Here is a 12,391-nt window from a genome sequence, read left to right as displayed (position 1 = left end):
ACGTGTTCGAGTTCCACCAACCGTCCAACTTTAGGTCAAAATATACATTTTTCATTTCTACTACTACACACGTAAAAGCGACTGTTTTTGTGAGATTCGTGTCTTGCCCGAGTGATATGTGTTGTTACCCGATTTCCCAAGAACACACAACACGCCAGAACTCGGTGTGGTCAATGTTCCAACAGACAAACATAAAGCACCATAATGCTCTTGCGGTGATAAACAACCCGCTTCAATAAATTAGTACACCCTGCGGAACGTTTATCATGTTGGCGCGTTTTTAACGGTCGACGGTGTGGTTGTTGAAGCCGTTCGGAAGGGACGATCTTCTACCTCATACGTCTCCGACAGACGTTTGGGAAAATTGTGGGGAAAGGTGCAAGCAAGTTTGCACACTCGAAGGGTAAAAATTGAGCTTGTTTGGTTGGCGTCATCCATCAGCGTAACGTGTAACGGTGTGAATGTCTAAGGAGTTTGTCGATGGAAAGGAAAAGTTCTTTCCGATACAAAAAGTTGTACCGATAGCGGTTCTAAGCATAACTAATTTTGACAGTTCGCTGCCAATGTTTGATTTGTGCCGGAACTTTGCTCACCAATACACCGATCTATTTATCTTTCTCAAGTGTAGCGAGCAGAAGGAAGAAAAAAGAAGTATAATTTAATGTGCAAAAGTATATAAAGTAATATCTGAATCGACGCTTCCCTAAAGCACAATTACCAGCGCCACAAGCTTAGCACATGGTCGTATGAAGAAGGTTGTTTCTCAATAATGCCACCATATTCTCTGTCGTACGTGATTACTCCCCAAGGCACGCAGAGATATTTGTTGATACCATTTTCTGACACATCACGCACACTAATGGTGTGGCGAGGACTTCCTGCGACCTGGGCCAATGTATGAAACATGAAACGAGCCAGCCGATGATGACCTACCGTTTACCGCTGACCCTAGGTGCAAAACTTTCGCTGACGATGTTCGGATCACTGGACACACACAGACGCAGTAGAGAAGGAAATAAACATTTCGTTGTAATTCAATTACACCTGCTGACGGTTGGCCGAGCTGAGCGGATGACGTTCGTGGGGACTTTCGAGTTCATTGGATTAGGTTCCGTAAACGCTGAAAGGTTCTGTCTGGTTGTTTTGGGCAAATCTTCGGTGGACATGATGTCTGGACAAAACAATGCACAAGGGAGATTCGGCACAACTCCGAGAATGGTTCTGGTAAGTGGATAAAACATGCTGGCGTTGTGACAAGTGTTCTTTTATTTAAGAAACACTCTCAATAATAGACCAAAGTTGTCAAAGTTTGATAAACTTATCGAGCGCAAGTCTTATTAAAAGGTATAACAGTTTTATTAGCTTTGTTGTACTTTGTTGTTTAAATTGCAGTTGGAAAGATTTGCAAATGAAATTGTTTCATAATAGTGTAAGGTGAATCTCCCGAGCATCTCGTTACAAGCTCCAATCAAAATAAATGTCTTGAAGAAAGAAATTGAAGAATTATGATCCACCTGCTACTGTGCCCAACAGTATCACAAGAATGGAGCAAAACACATTCGCGTAAATTTAATATCGTTGAACATTCTATTCTTTATCAAACTTTTCAGCATCACAGACCTACCCAACGTGCTTATCACAAATCTAGATATGAAAAAGAGCTACCACAACCTCGTTTTTGTTTAGTGTACAAAAATAAACCACCAACGAAGCGCTTACGCGGCCAAATACCTTCGGGGCGAAATGTCCACCACGGCGGACACAACATTGTCGTGTCACAGCGATTAATTGATTCTACGAACTCCAGGCGGTCGCAACCGAGCATAACGGGCATGGCTTCATGGAAAGCGAATGGGAAATACTGTCCGGGTTTTGGTAGAAGTTTGTGCAAGGTACGTACGAAACAACGTAACGATCGCTTTGCTTCATTTGTCAGCCCAAAAAATTCAACAAACGGATACGTCTCATGCATTGCTCTTCTTCGAGGCTATTTCTGTTGTGCGTTTACTCTTCCTAGCAGACCTGAAAAAGACTTTTTTAGACAAGCTTCAGGAGAGCAAGTGATGCAACCATAATAGACCTCGTGTTAGGGGATCGTTTTTGTGCGTTTAATGCAATAACACGAAAGATAAAAAACACATTTAAAAGACAAGGTTTAATGCTGTACGAGTATACATCCCACAGACACTGATTGCAGTGCTGGAGGTTTAACTAAAAGCTTGATATGGGCCCGGGACTCCAATTGGAGGAGTTTCATTTGCTTAATGTTTTATTCCAAACATGACAGCGGCACACACAACAGTATATGGTTGTGCTTGAATGATGCTGAAGAAAGTCCCAGGAAAGTGTGGCTGGCTTTGATTTAATTGCAACTCACATTCCCACAGAAGACTTGTGCGTGTGTTTGGTGGGCAGAAGACTTCAAATTCGTTTCCCAGATTTTCTACCATTTCGTTTAGGCTCAGGTCAACGGTTTCTCTTGCCAACGTTCTAACCGATCAAGCGTGTAGCGTGTGTAAAGAGTCCGCCAGTGCCAGAAGTCCATGAAGGTTTGCTTCACTTAGGAAATTAAGAGAAGCAAAAAAGCGACCAAATCTAAAGCATCCACTGATGTGCGATGCGAAGTGGAAAGCGGAACCGAAAAAAAAAAAATCCTAAACAAAAAGGGCAATTAACCGAATCTCTTCATCTCTTCGCGGACACGTCCAGGTCCCGCGGTCAGGCCATGCAGTAAACCATTAGCAGGTTTTGTTATTGTGCGTGTATGAAAATAGTCTAAACAGGTCGAAGAGCTATAGCAACAACAAAAACAGAAGCGTAGGTCTCGTTGCTACTTTATAATTTAATGAGCATAAGTACACGAGGGTGAAGGGCGTGTGTAGTGCCGAGAACATTAGCGACCGTAATGGGAACGAACCGTTTTCACGAAACACTTCCCATAAGCTGGGTTGATTATGTTTGACAGTCTCAATGAATGCATACCTTTTTGTTTTTTTTTAATAAAGTGTAAAATTTGGGGAAACCCCCGATCGTACAAGAATTACCGTGCTCGCAGATCAGAATTAGCATTCGATTGATGAGCGGCCCAGATTGATCTACAGTCCTGCGTTAAAATCTTGGAACATGCGCTCCTTTACCCTGAAGTTCTAGAGTGTGATTATTTGGTTTAAAAGTGTAACTTGGGGAATCAAAAACTTTGATTTTCTACAATCAAAAACCAAAAAGGAAGAATTTACAGATTTTGTTAATTTTAGTAATAATCGTAGAAGAAGTTTACACTTCTTGCCTATTTTTTTGTGACAGTGATTTTTCTTCAATGGCCCGAGGGAAGTTTGTCTCGAATCTTGGACTTGACAAGTTGACCTGTAGGTTCATAGAGTGTCAAAATAGGAAAAAAAAAACACTTTAATTGACCTTAGATCTCTCCAGTCTTCTTTAAGCATTTATATAATGGTCCCTGCCTGTCTAACAGACTATCAACACTGTGATGACTTCCGCGTTTACCAGTCTCATGGAGTTAAGGCTCTTTAAGCCATCTTCAATTATCCACCATAAGTTGCATGGAGTTTCCTCTTTTTACTTCAGTAGCCTTCCATAACAAGCACCATCAATCAAAATTCCACTTCAATTTACCGGTACACATGCCTTACGGAAAATAGAAACGTTGTTTTTCCTACTCATAAAGCCTAAACGTAAAAATGAAAAAGGAAACTCGCAAAGAACTGTAACCGTCCTTTATGTACGCACGGGTAGACTAGGGGTTTTCCATATATGATTAGCATTTCAATTAACAAAACGAATTCGTTCTTTGCTCGTTTTCAAAAGTGACTCAACAATCTTCGTCATCATTTACTCATCTTCATCGTGTTCCTTCGAAAAAGGACACAATTACATACGAATCGACTACATCAACCATCGGAATTGTGTTTGGGGGAACGTGTGTTTGTTTATTTTAGCATTTTTCCGACAATACATGCATATAGCCTCAGTAAAATCACCAAAAGGTAGGACTTTATAAATATAACTTCAAGGTGCTTGTTGGCAGAGTGTAGCGTGCGACCTGACGAGTTATTTTCATCCTAATGTGTTTAGCGTTTAAAGTGTGCGTCAAGTGAAAAGCAAACACCCACTACCAACAAAAACACCAAAATAAAACAAACCTAGAACAATCTCTTGAATATTTCAGTATGCGTGTGGATGATTGAGTTCTATAGATTAGATTTGATTACACGCATCCTCAAAATTACGTTTGGCATTAGCCCTTTTGGGAGGAAAATTCTCGTACCGCCGCGAATAACTTATGACTCTAGATGGAGCTTCTTTGTCGTCTAGACTTTTGATGTTGGGACTTTACGCAAGTTGGAAAAAAAGATACAATCGTGCCGGTTTGCAATATTCATGCAAATTTATTTCGGTGAGAAAATATACTTGGGACAAGCCTCATCCTAAGGGGGATCATATCTTTGTACCTGATGATAGCTTTATTTAAGCTTTACACCATTTCTAAACATTACTGACTCGCTTCTTATCTACCAGACGCCATGCTTGACTGGGTACGAATATACTCGATTTCGAATGCAGTAAACAAGCATAAAACTCTATTCTCAGGAACGCTCGCTTAGGGGTGGAATTGGGTGGTTAAATTCAATATTTTCGATAGCTTCGCCTGTCACGATCGATTGCGCTTGAGCTGGGTCGTGTTTATGCGTTCGAAGTAGAGGAATGTACACGCATTTATAACGTGCAGTAGAAAACACAATTGGACCACTTCGCACCGGCCCCATACAGACGAGTGGTTGCCCGACCTAACGTCCTCAAACGCCCGCAAAGACCGAAGAGTTCGAACTCCAGTGGCATGGAAAATCTTCCCTACCTGTGTATCGTACGTGCGACGCATGGCTTTACCGTATTGTCTGGTTAAATTGAGCATACAAACAAACGCACATACACACCACGGCCCCCCCGGACTCTCTCCCTCTCATCTCGTATCGTATCGTCCATCGAAAACCGCACGCACGCACACGCTGTTGTTATCAATATTTGCTCATATACAAGCTGACAAAACGTGCAAAGTGGTCGAAGCAGTCGAAGCTTGCATACTACCAGGCGCACAATCACACTAGACCTTTCGGGGTTTTCGGTGATGAGTGGCATTGATGATAGATGATCTGTCACATGTGTGTCAGATTTGGGAGCCGCTTTTGGTTGAAGTGAAGGGCAACGTGGCCAAACGGGCAAACGGACCCGGGCATGCTTAGGCTAGATTGATTTTGTTGCCATTTTTTTTTGTTCGTTTTCTTTGGTTCTTTTCTGCCTACCCGCCTGTTGGGATGGCTTTTTGTGGTTTCTGGCACGTCGGCAATTTTCCGTCCGGCACTCCGGCATGTACGATAGATTTGGCTAGTCACGGCGACAACCAAACCATCGCCTGGGAACAAGTGAAATCGGTGGCAGATGGCGCCACAGATGGAGCAATCCGGTACGGGTTTCGCATGCCTAAGAATGGTGGCGTTGAAAGCTTTTTCTCTTTAATCTACTACAAATTGATATTTTCCCCTGTAATCAAAGCCGTTTAATACAAACACACACACACAAAAAATTACACAATGTTTCTGTTTTTTTTTTTGCATACTTTCGCATACATCTCATGAAACCCATTGGCAAAGCTTGTGAAGTGGAAAATAAAGTAAATGCCATAAATAACGTCTATTCAAAACCAGCGTCCGTAATTCGAGAGCATGTGCAGAAAAACGACACATTTCTGTCAATAAATCATGCCCATAACTGTCAAACGGGACTTTTTTGTCCTTGTCCACGCTCAGCAAGCAAGCAGCGCAACATTGTTTTTAGTGTAAGGAAGTGCGTGAAAACCCGGGCATCGAAAGTGCGTTGACAAATTACGCACCACGAAAAAAAAAGGAGATGAAAATATCAGGTGACGTCAGCAAGGCTTTTTCCAAACATCAAGAAGAGCTCCAATTATTGTGTGACGCAGGAAAAACCTGTGCAGAATGTGGTAATGAGCAGTTCCTGCTGTAAAAAAACATGCAGAAAAATATATTAATCAGGGAGTATTTTTCGATTTTCTTTGTTAGTGAGTTGATTACTGTAAAGATGGCGGATGAAACCTTACAGATCTGTTAAGTTCCTTTCGGTTAACTGATTTCTTATTTCTACTAACCCCCATCACTAATATAAAACAATAAAACAAAATACCACACCCTTCAAGGAAGTCATAAAGTCACATCATTATCATAAGATTACGGGCACTTTGTTGATCGAAATCTCTTCATCATTTAGATGCGAAGTCTTCGACAGCTCGTACATTCGAACGTTCCAAGAAAGCCCACCAACTTTGATGGAGATTTCATGCAAAACCAAGCGTCTATCTTCGCCGCAGTCTACTCTTACCGCCCAAATCCCCGAGGAGGATGGAACGAGGAAGCCCAAGACTCTACTACTGCTCAACATGCAACGGATTTACCATGCGAAACGAGGGGCCCAATTGATACTGTTGAATATTTACACGTATTACAAGTCTGTGATGTAGCGAACTAAACAAGGCAGAACCTGTGACCATCCCCCATACGCGTTTAACGCGCGGTGCGAGACTAAGTATTTGCTCTTTTTTTTTTCATTTTCTCTGGATCTACCAAAGTTGATGGCGGATTGATTCAACCCAGCCACAGGCGCTCTGTCTGGCTAGAAAAGCGAAAATTGCAAAATTCCAACTCTTCGGCACAAGTACACGAGACAATGGGCACATGCAAACGAAGCCTGTTGTCGAATCAACAATTATAATCGACTGGAGTTCGTCTTTTTTTTTTGCTAACTCCCCCTTCTAACGCATTATGGATTCATCGTCCTGTCCTGTGTTGGCCCCCTTCAGACGGACGTGACATGTAACGGTACAATGGGTGGATGGAAAAGCTGAAACGGGAAAAGCAAACAGCAACCTTTTCGGTGTCCTGTGTCCACTTTGCGGGTAAATAGCGTGTTCCGTATAAATTTAACAACAAACGAGACAAGGATATTCCCGGACACATCGACATGCTGGTGTGCGTTAAATAACGTTTAAAATTTCGTTCGATTTTTGGTACCAGATCGTCGGCAACTCGAGTCCAAGGAACATAAACGTCAATCACCAGTCCGATGATTGCGATGTGACGATAGGCAGCGTAATACCGGTTGATGAAGAACGACAGAAGCGGAATTTTAAATACACTCGCGCAACCCCAACTGTTCAATGGTGGATAGCGGAGTCCCGGGTTGAGGGAAGCAATGAATTAGGAACGTGTTCGGGTAGAATGCAGAAGTGGATTTACTGGTGTGATAGCTATCGCTGCCAAGAGAACCAACGCTCCAACGCGACGGTGAGTGCCAGTGTGAAGAGTGTGTCACAAGGCGAACTCATCTCGAACTGGCAGGACGGAAGGAATGCTATTTGTTTTCCGTTTTCTGCTCAATTTGGTCTAATCCCTGTAGAAGATTTACATTTAATGCATTCTTAATTCGTAAAATGTTGTTTACATTCGATCGTTGGATTAGCATCCCAGGCGGAAAACGGATGGACTTGCAGTGACAGTAATGCTCAGCTGTCAAGTTGAGAGGTTGGTGTACACTTTAGTACACCGCTTACTACTTCTGTAGGGTGGCCTACCAGACACCCCCTGGAAAGAATGTGAATTATCGCATCGCATCGAAGAACGTGTGCCACATGCGAACGGTTGTGGTCGCTACCATTCTTGCAAATAATATTCATCACCAACCAAAGCACAAGAGCCAATGGGATTTTCGACTACGAGCAAGCCGAAAGCGAAACGATTTATTTCTAAACATTAGGATTCCAACATTCGCAGTATCATGTTTTAAATTATCATCCCATTGGTTATGGATGATGATGATAATGATGATGATCGGAATAACGGAGCAGCTACTATCTTTTGCGATTTGTTGAGGTACAAATCGACAGTTCTGAGCTGGCTTTTTTTTTGTCTTCCCTCCCAAAAAATCTATCCCTCTCTCGGGAAGCCTTCTACTTCTTGGGAGCTTTTCTTGCGAAGCGGATTGTCTGTTACGGACACATGCGTGTTTGCTTTATATCCAAAAATCCAAACACCGGCTCACGTCTGCCAACTTGTGTAATAATGCTGTCAAACGAAGGCAAAGTGTACATCCCAATCTGTTTGGTTTCGGCATGGCGCGTCGTGTAGTGTTTGATTTTATTTTCGGATGAGGATACGACTTTCAAGAACACCGTTCAAGCATTGCAGGTGACATCACGTGCCTGGAAAGATTGTGCCGGTGGCACCGACAGTTGACAGTCGAATTATTTGGTTTAACCGGTTCGTGCTGGATGTCTTGCATGTGTGTACGTATTGGTACATCGTTTGACATGTGTATTTATGCTATAAAAAATAAAACTACACTATGTCAAGGGGTTTTAGAGTGAAATCGACATTTTCTTAGTGAATGATTTTCGGCAACAGGTATTGAACTGAAAAAGGAAAAAAGAAAAAAGGAAATACACTTTGTTAATAGAGCAGCGCGAGTCATTCGATGGTTGCTTTCGAGATAATTTCATCTTTCTTCGCCATTTATTCACACAGTGTTAAACCTTCATTTAGGCAAGATGATGCGAAAATTCTACACAAGACGAAGCGTTTAATTTTCTGCTACTCATCATTGACTATTTGCTAACCTTACCGTTCTGAAATTGGGTTTTGGCTGTGTTTGTTTTGGTAGCGATTCAGTCAATTAATTTAAACGATGTGTCAGCTGCTCGCAAAAGGAGAGATAATTGTTTTAAGCGAAAGTGTGAATGACCAGAAGGTTCGAGTAAATTGCTTTAAGCTGAAGCTCTCGAACGAACCAATTAGAGCTAAAGCTTGCTACATTGATTGACCGTTTGCTATAAAATAAGTAGCATTAAAGCACTTGGAACTTTTAACCAGCGCTGAAGAAGCGTTTTAGCATCAGCTTGTTCATCGCTTGATTCTAATTCGACAATATTTACTAGTGTTTATACGTAATATTGGATATTTGTATCAGATAAACTGGAATAACCTAGAACAATAACACATGATGAATGAAACAGATAAAATCCTTATTACGGCTCGATTTCCTCTTAAACAGCTACTAAGCAGCTATCAAGCAACCATAGGGAATCGAATTTAAAGCCATATTCAAGACATATTTTGTCTGGCATTAGAGAACCGTTTACGATGAACATTGAAAAGCTTTTATATGCGTGACTCAATACCTATTACCACCGTGGGAAGAGACCTCTCTACCCTAGGACCTACACATCGAAATATGCAACACGATACAGGGAACATTTTTGTCACGTAACGAGACTTTCGAACAATAACAGTATTATTCCGGTGTTGCTTCCCGCGCTACTACCACTATCGGGATCTCTCGAGGGGGAAAAACTAGGCCATTCTACCGGGCCGTAATTGGTGCTAATTTTCCATCCTGTTGTTTATTGTCACTGGCTACAACTAGGACCGGACTGGAAGCTGCGAACAAGAAGATGGGGTATAAATAATAGACTGTCCTTGTTGGTGTTTGGATAGTCCTCGCCATGTACGGGAAACCGGCCGGAAAACAGCCTGTTGAGTAATGTAACGGCGTATCGTTTACATCACGTGGAGCAATGGAGGCAAAACGATCCACCTTATTTACGCCACCCAAGCCAAGATAATTAGCATCACAATAAACATGTTTTTGCCATACTTTCGAGGGGGAGAGTTTTCTCCGTCCCGTCGTTTCATGGCGGGAAAAAGAACAGGTAAGAAACTACGGTAGGAGTGCAAAATTAATTGCCTTCCTTTTGCGAAATAATACAAGCACCGACGTCCAGGACACATCAATTTCTATATCAGGCTGTTCAGATTACTGGCTGCTCCGCTTAAGTCCTTTCTACGCTTCCAAGAAGTTGTGGTTCACTTTTTTTTTCGCTGCTGCTGCTGCTGCTGCTGCTTGTTGTTGTTTTGGATAGCGCGAGCGATTGTTTTTTGTTCCGGTTTTAATTGGGATTCAAATATCCTCTTGGTTGGTGCAAACCGATTTTCCTCGAAGATGTCGGCAATCTTTCGACAGCAAAATGCACACACAGCGACACAGATGTATCCTTTTTCAAGACAACATAAAAAAAACAACAAAAAATGGCGATAGCGCCCTAAGAGAAAACCATTTTTCCGGGAAGGTGCGCCATTGCTGGTGCTGTTTGCTCAGCCAAGCACGGGGTGTCGTTGCGAACAGTGGAACCCATGTTTAGGGTTTTTTTCGATAGCGATGCTGTCGATATGATTGGATAGATAAGAAAAACAATTTTCCCCAGAACGATTTTCCTAGCCCCGTTTCCAATGGTGAAGCTATTGAACTGTTGTTGACCTGAGGGCCATACGCCAGAGGTGTACACTGTTTTCTCTCTCTCTCTCTCTCAACCTTCTCGTTAGGCCAATTCCATGCACGGTGGCGTTGCATTATTTGTCGACTGTTTAGCTGCATACTAGCCGGCAATGGCAGCCTCGCGAAAGGGGTTAAATATTCATCATAATTGCAGGTCGGTCAGCTTTGAATCGGTGAGTCGGTGTGATAATTTCCCTCCCTTTTCGCTCTTCGCCCCGTTCGTTCGGCAAAACGACGCGAACCTGCTATGGCCGCGACACAGTAGGGTGGGAACTTGATACTTAGAGTGAACAAAACAAACACCAATGGCAACAATGGAGCGATCAGAACACCAATAGCCACCTACCAGCTGTGAGTGAGCAGCAGTAGTAACCGACAGAGTCATTAGCATGGACCTCGTGGCATTTAGAACACATTTCCACGGTGCTTATTTGCTCGTCACCAGAGCGTCCATTTACCTACAAATATCCCGATATTCAATAAAAGGATACAGAGAGTTCATGAACGTTTGCAGGTGTCTCCTGCAACACAAAACGTCGGCTGATGTGAATTTAAAAGCTAAAACTTTACGGCCAGCAACGGCTTCCATCCAATTGGTTCCGTTTGATCAATGAGCTTTCGGTAATGATGTAACCGATAGCGATTGAACTCGGTTTGCATTGTTCTCGCATTATGTCGTGTGAATAAGCGCATTCAGGATGAAATGGGGAAGTTTTTGAGCGATGACAATCTGCTCATTACGTTGCTTTTGTTCACATCAGATAACGCACAGAAAGATGTGCTCTGCGTGGGATAGCTATTTAAATGGATTTGGTTTTTTCGTTTGTTTGCCCACAACTGTCTTTCAATTGTTGGTTGTAATTATAATTATGTGACACAATGGGATTTCTTCTTATGCATTTTTGATGATTGATATACGATTCTCAGAATAATTTTCTGGAACAATAGAACAGCATTACAGTATGATAGTGGGGCGCGAGATGCAAATGATAACCATCAAATGAGAAGGATTTGGAAAGGCTTTATAACTGGAAGGTACTACGACTTATTGCTTATGGGTGAGCATCTCAAGGACCTCGTCATATTTAGATTAATGAGTGAAAGATCAGTTTCGATCAAATCAGATACGATCTGATCCGATCTGAACCAGCGATGAGGACCTTCCTCTTGTTCTTTTCGTTGTGAGGATATATTACAGTTTGGTTTCAGCTTTCTTACAGCTTTCTGAACCCTTCGATACTAGTCGGCGATTGTGGAACACAATCCTTCCAGTATTTTTCGGACCGCCAACTCATGGCCGTATGTCCTAAAATGAATTCAAGATTTTTATTCACAACTAGAGGTTTTTAAGTTGGTTTTTAGAGGCCTACGCTCCAAGGACACTTTGGTCCCGAAAGGGGACCAATATTAGCTTATTTTCATCAGAATAAATGTGACAGTTGATTTTTTATTGTTGTACTACAAATCTCTTCTAGATAAAATTTTTTTTTGGTAAAGAAAGGTCCTACTACATGTTCCAAAAGCCAAGAAAATTGCAATTCTTAAGCACAGAATCAGAAGAGTTAGACTATTAATTTGCGCTCCTTTTTTTTGGGAACAGTTTTCGAAAAATACATTCTTATATTATATATTATATCATATATATATATATATGATATAATATAATATATATATATATATATATTATATAATATAACGTATATATTTTAGCAGCTCGGTGCTGCCTCATTATTTGACCCAAACGGAGAAATAATACTTTGTAACTAAGTCGAGAACCTAGTTTTCATTTCTCAAAGAATGGTTTTTACCAATAAAAAAAACAGAACAAGAAAATTATGATGAAGAAGCAGACATTATGACAAACAAAAATGCATTGCCCAGTTCTAGATGTCCTTCAGCTGGATGCTTGAAACGCTCAATTGAATAAAACTTTAAACTCAAATATGACATCAAATGAGAGCGTTAAATTATGTTA

The 12,391-nt window shown here is 41.6% G+C and overlaps 1 protein-coding gene across 1 annotated transcript in view; it reads left to right on the top strand.

The window, feature by feature from the left end:
• LOC126557619 (glycerol kinase) overlaps window positions 1-12,391 on the top strand; it is a 164,471-nt gene that overhangs the window by 61,075 nt on the left and 91,005 nt on the right. The gene's annotated exons all lie outside the window — the stretch shown is intronic.

The sequence above is a fragment of the Anopheles maculipalpis genome, chromosome 2RL (assembly GCF_943734695.1).
Source record: "Anopheles maculipalpis chromosome 2RL, idAnoMacuDA_375_x, whole genome shotgun sequence".
NCBI lineage: Eukaryota > Metazoa > Arthropoda > Insecta > Diptera > Culicidae > Anopheles > Anopheles maculipalpis.
The sequence above is the reverse complement of the archived record's forward strand: the minus strand, read 5'-3'. Positions and strand labels throughout refer to the sequence as shown.